The 15,924-nt window shown below is 38.2% G+C and overlaps 1 pseudogene; it reads right to left on the reverse strand.

Annotated features, from left to right (window-relative positions):
- The window catches only part of LOC144376686 (putative N-acetylated-alpha-linked acidic dipeptidase), a 143,857-nt pseudogene that overhangs the window by 95,161 nt on the left and 32,772 nt on the right, over positions 1-15,924 (reverse strand).

Raw genomic sequence — 15,924 nt, forward strand, 5'->3', positions numbered from 1 at the left:
TGCAGACCTCCAGTTCTCAGGTAAAATGAAAACCAATGAGCTAGAAATAGGCATGACCACCTATTTTGTTACAGTGTTCATATTTTTAACAGTGTTTTCATTGTCATTGGGTTTTTGTTTCTGCTGCAGATGTTCTGGAAAACTTGCAAAATACGTCAGCCAGAATTATCCCTTTACTTCTGCCTTCTAACCCATCTCTCCTCCTAAAAGAGTAAAAGGTATAACTACTCATCTAACAGGAATTTAAAAGATGATTTTGACTGGAATATTCTCTTCTTTCCACTGTGGAAATTTCCTTCAAAAATGCAGTAACCGATCATAACATCAAACTATTTGATGATGTGAGAAGTTTGAGATTTGAGCATGTCCATCTAGGTTCATGTTTGAATTCTGATAGATCTAACTATTTTGCTGCATGGGGAACAAAGAGTTCCCTGGGAAATATTACTATAAATTGGATATGAAGGACTCTTTGGACAGGGATCTAGGAATCTTCAAGGACTCCTGGGTAAGGAAGAATGGCACACTGATTGACTCCAAAGACATGTTTCTTCTCCTCTTTGTGAAGGAGGATGATCACTACAGACTCTTGACAACCTCACCAGTGTTTTTTCACTATGTAGAGAAGCCTTAGGTCCAGGTTGGTGTGTTTCTTAATTTTTGAGAGTGGAAGTTTGAGTTTTATGAATATTATCAAGAGTTCCTTTATATGGCAGTACCCTGCTGGCTCTTTGAATTTCCCACTCAGGCCTTTTGTTCATATTGGCTACAAATAACCAGGGATAAATCAGGAAACTCTATGCCTAGGAATTCTGTAATTCAGGCAGCCCTTCCCAATAAAAGTCAACAATATTATACTTTAGTATTTTTTTCAGTATTTTTTACTAGAGCCCAGTGTGGTGGTACATGCTTATTAATTCCAAGAGTTCTAGAAATTCAGGAAGCTGAAATTGGAAGACCTCAAGTTTGAGGCCAGCTTTGGAACCTTAGCAAGGCCTAGTCTAAAAAAAAAAAAAAAAAAAAAAAAAAAAAAAAAAAAGCCTGGGAATGTAGTTCAGTGGTAGAGCACCTCTGGTTTCATTCTCAGTCCAAGAAAAAGAAAAAAGAAAAAAATGTTTTCTTGAATGTAACTTCACCTTGCTTTTAAAAACAAAGATGGTTGAAGATAGTATGAATTCAAAATTGTGTTGATTAATTTTCTTTAAATGAAGATCATATTTTGTGGCACATAAAATGCTTTGCAGTCCCTTTTTTCCATCTGCACTATAGGCTGTGGATCTTTGAGTATTTTGTGAGTTTTTCAGAATTAACAAATTTACATAAATGTATGATACATGTTTAATAGCATTTTTTAGGAAAAATTTTCACATCATAAGCAGAAATATTTGTCCACAATAAACATACCATTTTGATGTTTTCAACTTTCTGTTAATCTAAGAAATTCTAATTTATTCATCCTTAGGGAATAAAAAAGGAAAACTCTTTCACACACTCAGGATAATAAGCTATTTTTCAGTGAAGCCAGTAAAGTTTGGCCCTTTCTCCTTCCCTACTATTTCCTTAACTATTTTTTTTCTTTCATTTTCTTCATTATTTTTATTTTTTATTCTAATTACTTATACATGATAGCAGAAGGCATTTCTATTCATTGTATGCATATTGAGCACATCTTTTCATTTATTTCTCTGCCTGTCCACAATGTAGAGTTGTTTCACATGTGTAGTCATACATGTACCCAGGGTAATGATGTTCATCTCATTCCACTATCTTTCCTACCCCCATTCTCCCTCCCCTACCTTCCCTCCCCTTTGCCTAATCAAAGTTCCTCCATTCTCACCCTCCACCCCCATTATGTATCTGCATCCACTTCTCAGGGAGACCTATAAAATAAACACTACAGAAGACTAAACAAAGACATTGAAGAAGTTCTTAGAAGATGGAAATATCTCCCATGTTCTTGGATAGGAATAATTAAAGTTGTCAAAGTGGCCATACTACCAAAATCATTATATAGATTTGACACAAACTCAATTAAAATCCCAACAATATTCCTCATAGAAATAAAAAAGCAATCATGAAAATCATTTGAAAAAATAAGAGACTCAGAGTAGCCAAAGCAATCCTTAGCAAGAAAAGTAAATCAGCATGCATTATAAGATCAGACTTTAAACTATACTTCAGAGCCATAGTAACAAAAAATGGCATGGTATTGGTATCAAGGTAGACTTGTAGACCAATGGTACAGAATAGAAGATACAAACACAACACCACATAAATACAGTTATCTGATAGTAGACAAAAGCACTGAAAACATACTTTGTAGAAAAGATAGCCCTTTCAACAAATGGTTCTGGGAAAAATAGAAATCCATATGTAGAAAAATGAAATTAAACCATTATCTGTCACCATGCACAAAGCTTAACTGGAAGTGGATTAAGGATCTAGGAATTGGACCAGATAACCTGCACGTAATGGAAGAAAAATTAGACCTAAATATTCAACATATTTGATTAGGTCCTGACTTCCTTAATTATTTTTTAAAAAAGTTTTATGTTAACAGCAAAATTGAGAGGAAATAAAGAAATTTTACACATGTTCTCTGCCCCTTCTCTATACACACAAGTTTATAGCCTCAATCATTATCCATATCCTCTGTCAGAATGATATATTTTTATATAACCAATGAACTTAATTTGGTACACAGAATATGTGGATACCATATACTTATAAAGAGGAGAGAATTTTGCCTTGTTTTCTTACTCTCTGAACTGATAACTCTAGTCTATTCATGAGAAAAAAACATCTACAAACCAAAATTGAGGGTTCTTTTACAAAAAGCCTGACAAGTATTCCTTGAAATTGTGAAAGTCATAAAAAGTAAGGAAAAAAGCTCTTTTAAATGAAACCAAAGGAGTCATCAGAGTAAATTCAATGGTCCATTCTAGGTTGGATCTTGGAATAGAAAATAGGATTTTCATGTACAAGCTGGTGTAATTTTTAAAAATTTTAAAAATGTCTTACTTTAGTTCATGATAACTTACCAATGTAAGCTTCCAATGCTTCGCAACTGTCTCATGGGATGTATGAACATTTTGGAGGAATAGGAAACTGGCCATAGAAACACAAATACAAATACAAATTAAGTCAGTATATCACATTTTTAACTTTTCTTTAGATATAAATATTTTAAAGTAAAATTTGAAAAGTTTTAACACAGATATCTATGTGTCTATGTTCCATGACACACTTAGATAGTCAAAAAAGCAATGTTTAGAAAAATTTATATAAAGTATTTACATTTTTACAAATATATACATACACCAATTAATCATCCATCAGTGGTGGCCAGTGTCTGAAGTATGAAGCCCCATGCAGTACTGAGCCTCTGAATCTGCTGAGCCTGGATCACTTTTCTTCTCAGTTTGCTGTTTATTCTATTTCCCAGTTGAGATGCAGTTGTGGTTGCCAGTTCAGGTGCAGCATTTCATGTTTTACCTCAATGGCATTTTGTGATAAATTCTTTCTCAGTTTCTTGCCTCTTTCCTGTTTAAATCAAGACCTCTGAGGGATCTCAGGCTATCTCCTTAGGATATCTCTTCAGGGTTCTTAATGCATTATTTTACCTCTTTTATCTATCTGAATCTTCTGCCTTTTGTTTTATACCTTTGTTTGATTCTTCTGAAGATTTTTGAATATATTATATAACATGGTATTATACATTAAAAGACTCAACTTTGCCATAGTTAAAAATACATTTTATTTATATATATCTTCTCTTTCAAACTAAATAGTTCAATACTGTCCTCAGTGTCTGCAACAATTTATCCAAAACTCCAAATTTGGACAGGAAATACCAGTCATGCCTCACTCACCTCACATACTAGTAGCATTCTTCACATTAGCTTGTGTTCACCAGTCAATTTGTAACATTACCAGCAATCCCTGCATATTCTGAAAGGAAAATACTATCTTCCAATGAAAACTCAAACTGAGCTGACAACATCATTTTAGTCTGCATAAAAACAAAGAACACATTTTCATATTTACCATGAAGAAGTGAGTTTTGTGAACTTCCTCATTTAAGAGTGGTTCATGACTGGAGTTTGCTTTATCTGTAAATTTTGTATCTTAACATAAGAAACTTAAGAATATAGTTTATTGTATTATTTGAGAAATGGGAATTTAACAAAAATTTTAATATAAAACAAAATGAGATTAGTGATGATCCAATCACATATTAGATCCTTTCTTCTTAATCCTGAAAACTACAAGAATACAACAAAGCAATTCTAGGCGGATGCTGTAAATCAGCTAAACCCACCCACTAATTTTTATAAATATATGAAAAATCAAATCTTAAAAACTACAATGAAAAGAATATTGTTTATTTGAAGACTGTGTTTGGAGTATTCATTCTATAGGGCAAAAATGTTTCATCTGTTCATATATTTTAAGTAATAATAACAAGAAGAATCAAGATTAATTTTTTTGCACATTTACTCTGCAAGGAAAGTCTAGGAGCTCTGCCATCATTAACTCCTTTTGCCTCAGAACTTACCCTTGGAGACAGGTACTCTCAGTAATCTATTTAGAAGTGTGGAATAGATGCAGAAGGCAATAACCTGAAGTCACATAAGAAGGAAGTGGCAGGGCCAGGAATAAATTCAGGAAGTCTGTTGTGAAAGGCAAGGCCATCACATTAGTCCAAGAGGAGGAGGAAATGGTAGGTGAAATGCACCCCTGTAAATGAACTTAGGACAATGTAGCTCAGACACATGGACAAAGAAGAAATATAAATGCCAAACTAACTCCATCAAAGTGCTATATTTCAGAAGTTCAGTAGATTAGACAATTGAAAATAAAGGGAAGGGAGGGGAACAGAAATAGCAAAGACAATGGAATGAATTGGACATAACTTTCCAATGTTCAGATACGAATACACAACCAGTGTAACTTCACATCATTACAACCACAAGAATGACACCATAATTAGAATAAGTTATAGTCCATGTATGCACAATATGTCAAAATATACTCTACTGTTATGTATATCTAAAAGGGACAAATTTTAAACATTTAAAAAATAGAAGCCAAAAATAGATAGATAGATAGATAGATAGATAAATAAGGTACTGTATTCCAATTGTTAACATGGCAAATCTACAATAAGTTTGTTCTCCTAAATTTGTAACACATTAAGGAAAATATTCTAAAAGTCCACTCTTCACTTTTTTCTCTTTTTTCTTTCTTTCTTCTTCTTCTTTTTTTTTTTTTAGATAATACAATGCCTTCATCTTTTTATTTTTTTAATGTGGTACTGAGGATTGAACACAGTACCTCACACATGCTAGGTGGGTGCTCTACCACTGAGCTACAACTCCAGCCAATCTTCACCTATTTATTTCTTCACTTTCAGCAACCATGCCATAAACACTTACTTAATGAGAAATTAAGAATCCAGGAGAAAGCAGGCAAGATACTGCTAAAGTGTATTATTTATTCAGAGAGGCAGTTTATAAAACAAGTAATTACCTAACAGTGACAATGATGAGTGCTGCAATGATATGGCCTCCCCTCAAAGGCAACATTTCAGGGGAGACTGTCAGGAAAAGAATTAAGCAGAGAGAGTGTGTTGAAGAGCAACTGAGTACAGAGAACAGCAGCTGTTGTTTTTGGTCAAGGAGCAGAAGGGATCAGTGGGGTGGAGTGCAATGACAATGGACTGCTTCATTGTCATGAAAATCAACTAGAAATGTCTCTCAGTTGGACTCTGCCTTTAAAAAAGCATACAAATTATTCAAGATCTGTCTCAAATGCTTATTCCCTTTTTTACTGCTGGTCTCAAGTAGTTACTATTCTCCTCTTCAAACTGCCAAGAGCAGAATGATTAAATATCCTTTTTAGTACCTGATTATAAGCCAAGACTGATTTATTTTACCATATATGTGATCTATGACCTCTCAAATATAAGACCATTCCTTCCTAACCTCTGATTCCCCTGGATTCCTAGAAAAGTTCAGAGAATTATTCAGTTATGTACTGGACTTAATTGTTGAATTAAAGAAAAACTTAAAAATAAAAACATTTGGTGAAAGATAAAATCTTGGAAATGAGCATTTTTTTCCAAAAGCATATGTGTATTATCATGAGAATAACTTTATATTCTAAATCATAAAACTATGCTCCTGATTTACTCATCAAAAGATATTAGATAAATTTCTGCTATGTTTAAGATAATCTGGCATAGGTTATCATCATAGAATGCTGCTTCCCTGAATCAGCACTCTAGAGTATAAAGCAAATGAAACAAAAAAAAATTCTCTCTCTTAGGGCACACATACATTCCAGAGTTAAACATAGCAGTGAGACAGACCAGGAGCATATTTTTTAAACAAATGTTCAACGGTTGCTTTCCTGGTTAGGATATAAATTGAATTGCTATCTCTAATTCAATCATTTTTTTTAATGAGGACTACTATATTCACCTTCTGTAGAGGAATCAGCATTAATATAGGCCACTCCACGTTCTTGAAGGAGTCTGGAATTCTCCTATCACAAAAATACAAGAACAATCCACCTTTAAACATATCAACATAACCACCCTCCCATCCCCCAGCAAAAGGCACATTAAATATAAATTTCTGAATGAAACAGGTCCATATTAACAAATTTAGCATATAAGACTCTCAAAAGAGAGTTGACTTGAAAGAATTCAATGAAAGTTACCAGTTAGAAACTACAAACAAAACTTTAAAAAACTAACATTTAAGATGAACTGTCCACATATTTATTTACATGGAAAAGAAGTGAATTTCTGAATCATACTGTAGTTTGTCCATAGATAAGTTTAAAAATTCTCTCAGCAAACATGAAATGACCTAGGAGACTTTTGAGTGTAAATCTTCCCACAAATATCTCATTATTTAAGTAGAAAATCTTGCCCCATTCACATTGAATAAGCTATTTCAAAATCTGCTTGAAAAATTTATAAAGTTGAATCCTGTAGACATGAAGTCAAGTTATCTTGTAGGATGGCTCCACCAACTGGTAAATGTTGATAATTGAACACTTTTAGAACACTATCAGGAAGTATAGCAAAATGTTTTTGAGATATTAATGTAGATTTCGAGTCTCCAAAATATGTAATTTCCTAAGCATTCTGAATATAACATAAAATGAAAATAAATATGTAACTCTGAATGATAAAAATAATAATTCGAAATGGGCAAATCAGATCCTGAAAATATTTAGGCTTTTTCTGATATCATCATAAATCTTTCTTGTAAAAAGCTTTACCACAGGGCTGGGGTTGTAGCTCAGTGGTAGACAGCTTGCCTAGCAAGCATGAGGCACTGGGTTAGATCCTCAGCACCATATAAAAATGAAATAAAGATATTGTGTCCACCTTCAACTAAAAAACAAATATATATATATATATATATATATATATATATATATATATATATAAAAGCTTTACCTCACATTCTATGAAAACACTATTTCTGCTCCCCCCACCAAGGAAAATGAATGTTTACAGTATATCCATTTATTTGCTGGTAGCAGGTCCACCCTGCCCCCTGGGGATTCAACCCCCAGCCTTCTGATATGAATGTCAATGTGGCCAGCTCACAGGGTCATGACACAGGCTTGTGGTTTCATGTTTATCTGCCTCAGACATATGTGCCTTTTTGGGAACATCTTGGCCTTCTAGGAGCTTCCTGATAAGGGACTGTCACTGTAACCCAAGAGTAGCAGGTGTTATTCCTCCCCTGTTTTGGCTAAATTTCCACTGCAGTTATAGAGAGTATACAAGGGAACAAACTTGAATACTAAAGTGTGCACATGTCTCCTCCTGGATGAAGAACCTTGGTGTCCTGTGATTTTTTTTTCTTTTAACCTCGACATCCTTCACCAGACTTGGTTCCTGAGGCCGGATGCGGCATCTGGAGGATCTCACCGAGATCTGGAAAGCAGGGGTAAGCAGATGAGGCTCACCTTCTAAGGGAGAAGGGGGAGGATTGGTTTAAAGATAATTTAAAGAGAAAGGGTACGTACCATGGGTAACTCAACAGTGAAACTTCGCCTGGCCAACGAAGTTAAAGAACTGTTAAGCAAACAAGGAACAGGAATAAAAACCAAGACAGCAACCGAATTCATTGAAGCTATAGCCCAGGCTTGTCCTTGGTTTCTGACAGGAGGCTTTCTTAATAACAGTGATTGGGATTTGGTAAAGCAGGATCCCCAAAAGTTGTTGAGGGACCAGGGTCCGGATAGCGTCCCGATTGCTACTTTCTCTCACTGGAGATTGGTAAAGGATGCTCTTTTAACTGATAAAGTGAAGATTAAGGAGCAGCTTGCTGAATGTGAACAGGCCCTTAATCAGGTCCAGGAAGAGCAAATGGCACAGTACTTTCCCCTTTTCCATTATTCTTTCACATCTCCTTCTTAATTCTTAGATCCACCCTAGCTGCGCTTAACCCTGCCTTCTCATTTCCCCCTCCCTACCAGGCCCACAGAAAAGTCTTAACTGACCTTCTCCAGAATATTCACCATGGCTGATTTTAGGACTTTCAGTAAAAGAATCTCTTAAAAAAGGTTCAATGCAGATAAACTTCCTATATTCATGTTGCCCTGTTTTACTTGGCTACTGTCTGAAAAAATCAGCACTTCAGGCGCTGGACACTCTCTTAGTAGTTTTTCACAAGATATGTAAACAATGCCTCTGGCCTTGAGCTGGGCTTCAGAGTGCTGACTACATTTCTAAGATAAGGGAGTTAATAACTGGGCTCCATGGTATCAACTGGCAGGAGGAGGAACTAGAGGGTCAATTGAGGAAGTCAAGAGTTATACCACCTACGGGCCCGATCACTGTTGCGCTCCCTCCTTATAACCCCGATTGGTATGAGGACAACCCCAGAAGGTGGGGGGGGGGGTTCAGTGGCAGCCTAAGATGGCCCAAACTTTTCCAGTAATTGAAAACCTGGATGCCGATGGACAGCCGGCCAGAGTGCATGTTCCTTTAGCCTTTAAGGATATTAAACAACTAAAGGAGGCAGTTACTAATTACAGACCCCATGCCCCCTTTACCTTGACTCTCTTTGAGTCTTTCTCTGCCAATCAGCTGACACCTAGTGACTGGCAACAGGTTTAGAGGGCTATGTTGTCTGGAGGGGATTTTTTGTTGTGGAAAAGTGAAAATCAAGAGAGGTGTCGTGAGCTAGCCCGAGTCAATCAGGATGCAGGCTTCCCACAGCATAACCTTGAAATGTTAACAGGCTCAGGACAATATGCTATCATAAATCAACAAATTAATTATGATCCTGGGGTCTATGCTCAGATAGCCACAGCAGCCAGGAAACGGGAACAAGGGCCCGCCCTGGGCCCCGGAAGCCAGAGTGTACAGGGTGGTCCAGAGACAGGGCAATGTTCCAGAGAGTGGGCGACTCCGTCACTTTCCTCAGGCCAACCCCTTTCTATCTGTAGACTCCCCAGGGGAACGCCAGGAAGTGCAGGATGTACAACTGCAACTGCAGGTCGCAGAGACAGAACAAGCTGCTATCACAGTAAGATCTTGGCCAGGAGGGGGAAAATGCAGACAAAATCAAACAAAATGAAATCGCAATCGGCTAGGAAAACTTGGAGAACTTTTGCCCCCAAAATGGGCAGCAGACTCCACGTTGTTTGCATCACCATGGTAACCATGGGGTGCCTGGCCTGAAGAGAGGCTTCCTGGTCCCACCTCCCACACTTTTGCGGGCTTCTGATTGGTTCTTCCACAGTCACTCAGACAGGACTTCTAGTCCCGCCTTCCAGCCACTAACCTGTACTGTTGTGTTTCAGATTTCTACCGGAGCTGCTCAGAGCCTGTATTTTTTTTTTAAAAAATGTCTACCTGTAAATGCTAACAAAAGATATCTTTTTCAGACAAAATTTAATTCCACAGGTTTCTATGTTACAGTCCTAAGTTTAAGCTAGCTCTAAGTTAAATAACCTGACTTTTCTCTATAGTTGTGTTACTAAATAATGTTCTATTGATGAGAGATATCAAATATGCTTCTTTATATTTTACTTTTAATTTTGGAGGTTATGAGGATGCATTTGCTCGCCACAGGAACAAGCCGGCAAAGTTCCTGTGATGACCAAAAAATCCTCATTCTCATTGCTAACTATAAAAATAAAAATGTATACTCAAGGATCTTATTTCAGTTACATCAAGTGACGTCACATAGAAGAGTGCACTCCTAGTTAACAATAAATTAAAATGGATCCAAATATTTTAAGACCACATGGTTACATAAAGTTAATACAATTATAAGTTAAGTTCTTATTCTTAATATATATTTTTTAGATATTTAGATAACCTATATTTGTTAATCTGTAAATTAATTAGCACATGCCTAGTTGATTAGTTAATACATATTTGCCTAATTGTTTTTCTTCAACAGAAAACCCATAATTTATGTTTTATATTTACATTTATCAGATACTCTGCCTTTTCAGTTACAGATATTTGAGATAAATGTGTTTACTATAAATTTGCTTTTAAGTGAAAATACAATCAAGTAGTTTCTAACTCTCAAGGTTACTGTTTAAACTCATAAGATGATAAATTATTATAATTATTTCTACAAAATACCTAAGGGTTTTAACTATATTTTCATTGATATTTCTTATCAAAGTATAATAATGTGTTTATAGATTCTAAGGTTTTCAGAAATTGTTCCAAAGTATAAAAAAAAAAAGAAAAAAAAATTTTTAAAGAAAAAGATGCTTCAACAAAGAAAAAGCACACATGGATCCTGAAAAGAAGAAATAAATCATCTTTGGATAAAACAAGGTCTTTATATTCATTTGCCTAATTAAAAAATAAAAGATTTTTGTATTGTTATCTAAACAGGTGATGTAAAAAGTTAGAACAATTAAAAAAGAGATTTATATATACTAAACTGACTATAATTAATTTAAGGGTATTTCAGGTTATTTTCCTAATTTAACTATACTAATGTGAGCTAAAATTTTGTTTATATTTTGACATGATAAACACCTATTAAAATGTAAGTTTATTTCTTTAAAGAAAGATCCTTATTGCCTAATAATTCTTACTGTTTAAGATAAAGATTAATTTTGGTAAATAAATTCACATTGTTGATTAAACCCCTGTATGACCTTTTGAGAGGAGACCCCTCACCCACCTCCCCGTGAAAACCTACTCCAGAAGACTTGAAGGCACTTAGATTGATAGAGACAGCCTTACAAGAGATGCAGGTAATGCAGGTGGACTACTCCTAGTCCTTGTTATTCATTGTTCTGCCATCAAAACTCACCCCGATTGGAGTCTTTTGGCAGACTGGTCCTATTTATTCTTCTGTAGTTTCATGGGACAGGTTGACAATCACTACCCTAAAAGCAGGCTCCTTGAAAGTCTAAAAACATGTCCAATAATTTTCCCAAAGATCCTAAAAAAGGATCCTCTCCCGGGGGCACAAACCGTCTTGACTGACGGGGCCAAAAATGGGTTTGCTGTTGTTTCAGATGGGACCCAGGTCATCCGCAAGAGAGTGGCCAATTGTTCGGCCCAAAAAGCGGAGGTTGCAGTCTTAACATTGGCCTTACAGACCTATAGCTCGGTGCCCCTTAATGTTTTCACAGACAGTCTCTATATCGCCAGGATCGCCTCCGCGATTGAGACGGCACCTTATATTGGAAACCAATCCACTATCATGGACCAACTACAGACAGTACAGCTTCTTATATGGGCTAGGGCAGAACCCCTCTTCATAGGTCACATTAGAAATCATTCTGGGCTTCCAGGCCCTCTGGCAGCGGGCAACGCCATGGCAGACGCTGCCACACATGCCACTAACCATGTATATACAATAACTGAGTATGATAAGGCCCTCCAGCTTCATAATAAATTTCACCTAAATGCACAATCGTTACGCTTCCGCTCAGGATGTTCCTGGGATCAAGCTTTAAAAATTGTCTTCCTATGCCCTACTTGTGCACCTTTTATCCATTCCCCTTCTCTGGGGGTCAAACCAAGGGGCCTTCAGCCAAATGACATCTGGCAAACTGATGTAACTCATATTCCTAGTTTTGGAAAGTTGTCCTTTGTACATGTCAGTATAGACACATTTTCTGGGTTTATCTCTGCTACTTTACATTCAGGAGAAAAGGCTAAAGATGGGATACAGCACTGTGTAAAAACCTTTTCCTTTATGGGAACCCCTCGATGCATAAAAACAGATAATGGCCCAGCTTATACTAGTCAAACCTTCCAAAAATTTTGCTCACAGTGGGATATTTATACACAAGACAGGAATCCCATATAACCCCCAAGGATAGGCCATTGTAGAACAGGCCCATCAACATCTTAAAACCTATTTGCAAAAAACAAAAGAGGGGGAAATATACCAGAGTTGTCAGGGACCACATGCACTGTTAAATATGACTCTGTCCACTTTAAATTTTTTGCTCACAGATGCTGAAGGCTGTACAGCTATGCAGCATCACTTCTCCTCTCCCACCATGCAAAAGGCACAGATAAGGTGGAAGGATCTATCTACAGGAAAGTGGCAACCCCCTGCTCCACTCTTGGCTAGAGTGAGAGGAGCTATATGTGTCTTTCCTCCAGGGATGGAAAAACCCATTTGGGTCCTGGAACACTGCACAAGACCGGTGGACGCAGACTCGGGAAGGAGCCACGACCCTGGGACTTGGGCCATTTTCGCTTCTCCAAAGGAGTGACAGAATGAGTTTTGCGGGATGGATCTTTTTTATAACGGTCCTGTCATACAGGCCTGCAGATGGAGGGCTAGATCCCCCACAAGGTAATATCTATCAACATCTTTTTGGGACCCCCTGCGAGTGCAGGGGAGGGATTTGGAATCAGGCCCCCAGCAGCTGGATTCAGACAGCCAATTGTGTAACCAAGGTAGCCTACCTCCAGGCTGAAGTTCATCAAAAATTGGGGGATTTCACCACCCTAAGTGGGTATGCGTGAATAAACCAAAGATTAACCCCCCTGGTCCCACAAAAACCCTCAGTAACTGCTCCACAACTTGCACTTATACTTCCGCAGTTCATGTACCTTGCTAAAAGATGGCCTCAATTTGTGTACACAAGGGACGACAGTATTTTGAGGCCAGATTGACTGAGATCCGGTTGGGGGAGGGGGTGGGAGTGACTTTTCACTTCACTCCATTTCTTTTCGGCCAAGGGGGAGTTGAATCTAAACTTCGGTCGGCTGGGTGCCAGGGTCAAGTTGGTAAGTCCTCCTGTTGGCCCACTGTAGCCCCTACAGGGATCTCTGATGGGGAGGGGGGACCTACTGATTCTGTTAAACATCTTCAAGTTATCAAGCTCTTGAAACCACAGGTCCCTGACCTCATATACCACCCCTTGGTGCTGCCTAAGTCTGAGATCCCAGATCTGGATGCCAATACATGGGATATCTTAAAAACCACCCTTTTCTTACTTAACAACTCTGATCCCATGCTTGCTAGTGACTACTGGCTCTGCATAACAACAGGGGTGGTCATGCCTGTGGCGGTTCCTATCAATGCCATCATATCTGATGATGAGACCTGCCAGCCTGGACTGCCTTTCAAGGTGCAACCTATGGGCACTTTTACAGAATGTCTCCTGGGTATGATGCAAAACAACACCTATGATGTTGATGTTGCTGTTACTTCCTTTGGAAATTGCTCAAAAGTAAAAAAATTATTCCTCACCCACTCTAGCCCTCTGTCACCCTAATGGCACTGTTTTTATGTGTGGGGAAAATTCTGCCTTCCCTCGACTCCCTGCAAATTGGACAGGTGTCTGTGTTCTCACCCTGCTCCTCCCTGACATAACCATTGTCCTTGGGGATGAGCCCTTACCTATTCCCAGTCTAGACACCCTAGTAAAAAGGCACAGGCGAGCTATACAGGCTTTACCACTACTCGCCACACTGGGGATAAGGGCTGCTGTGGGCACAGGCACAGCTGGACTGGGTACAGCAATACATTCTTATCGCTGTCTATCTCAGCAGCTTATAGATGATGTGCAGACCCTATCTGGCGCTATTGGGGACCTACAAGACCAAATTGACTCTTTGGCAGAAGTAGTCCTTCAGAATAAGTGAGGCCTAGATCTGCTGACTGCCAATCAGGGAGGGTTTTGCTTGGCTTTGGGAGAAAGGTGCTGCTTCTATACCAATAAATCAGGCATAGTTCGCACTAAAATCAAGGAGCTTCAAGAAGACCTAGAGAAAAGGAGAAAAAAACTATTTGAGAACTCTCTTTGGACTGGGATGAATGGGTTCCTGCCCTACCTTCTTCCCCTCCTGGGACCCTTACTGAGTCTTCTTTTGATTTCAACCTTGGGACCTTGTGTTGCAAATAGGATAACTCAATTCATTAAAGACCAGATTAACATTTTAACCTCCAAGACAATACAGGTTCACTACCAACGCCAGAAGATTGATTACTCCACCCACCAGGTGTACTTACAACCCATCCAGAGATGAGATGTAACTGGACAGGAGCCAATACCCAGCCCTCCTATGTGCCTGCTTTTGCCCAGGTCCCTAATTACCCTGCTGACTTGGTGCCGTCATCCCAGATCCTTACATTCAGAAAGCTCCCTGGTCATAGCTATCCCACTGGAAAAGATGATTACTGAGATCCGCAGTTGTGTCCTGCTGGCCATGACATCCTAACTGAAAAGTGTCTTTTACGTAGGACAAGAGCTGATCTTGTAGTACCCAGTGACAGGCAACTTCCACGCTTGCACTGCAACCTAAGACAGGGGAATGGGGCCACCCCAGAGATGGGTAAGCACTGTAAGGGCAGTGGAGGACCTAAGACAGGGGCTACTTGATTCCCATTGACATGCAAAAAACAAAAGAGGGGGACTTGCTGGTAGCAGGCCCACCCTGGCCCCTGGGGATTCAACCCCCAGCCTTCTGATATGAATGTCAATGTGGCCAGCTCACAGGGTCATGTGCAGGCTTGTGGTTTCATGTTTATCTGCCTCAGACATATGTGCCTTTTTGGGAACAACTTGGCCTTCTAGGAGCTTCCTGATAAGGGACTGTCACTGTAACCCAAGAGTAGCAGGTGTTATTCCTCCCCTGTTTTGGCTAAATTTCCACTGCAGTTATAGAAAGTATATAAGGGAACAAACTTGGATAATAAAGCGCACACATGCCTCCTCCTGGATGAAGAACCTTGGTGTCCTGTGATTTTTTTTTTTTTAACCTCGACATCCTTCGCCAGACTCGGTTCCTGAGGCCGGATGCGGCATTTATTTACTATTATGCTCCCAGAAAATAGAGATAAATTCAGAAAATAGAGATAAATTATTTTCAACAAGTAACATTGTATCTCTAAAAAACAAAACTTAGATCTTTAGTGAAGATAGCTTTTTCTTGAGATTTGAGCAGGGATTTATTGGTTAAGATTAAAAAAAAAAAAGCTTGAGCATTTTCTCACTGTATTCATCTGTTATTTTTACAGATTTAACTATTAAGTCCAAAGTGCTTTCTTTTGGTATGTTTTGTGGTGCTGGAGATCAAATCCCCGAACCTGTGCACACTAAGCAAATGCTCTAGAAATGATCTACATCCCAGCCCACTGCTTTGTTACTATGAAATTTAACATTATAGCAAATTATTCACTAACCTCTGCCCACTCAGTAGATCCAAGAAGACCAAATTCTTCTGCATCCCAGCTTGCAAACAAAATTGTTCTTCTAGGCCTCCATGCTAAAATATATATGTATATGTATATAAATACTGGGGAAAAATGTACTGTACCCAAGAAATTATCAAGCCCAAATAGGGGAAAATAAACAAATACAAAAAAAAAGAAGAAAAGAAAGAATTGAAAGCATCATTTGTTGATTAGGAAGGGTGCATTTTGAATTTAAGAATCATAA

Source organism: Ictidomys tridecemlineatus, chromosome 4, assembly GCF_052094955.1.
Source record: "Ictidomys tridecemlineatus isolate mIctTri1 chromosome 4, mIctTri1.hap1, whole genome shotgun sequence".
NCBI lineage: Eukaryota > Metazoa > Chordata > Mammalia > Rodentia > Sciuridae > Ictidomys > Ictidomys tridecemlineatus.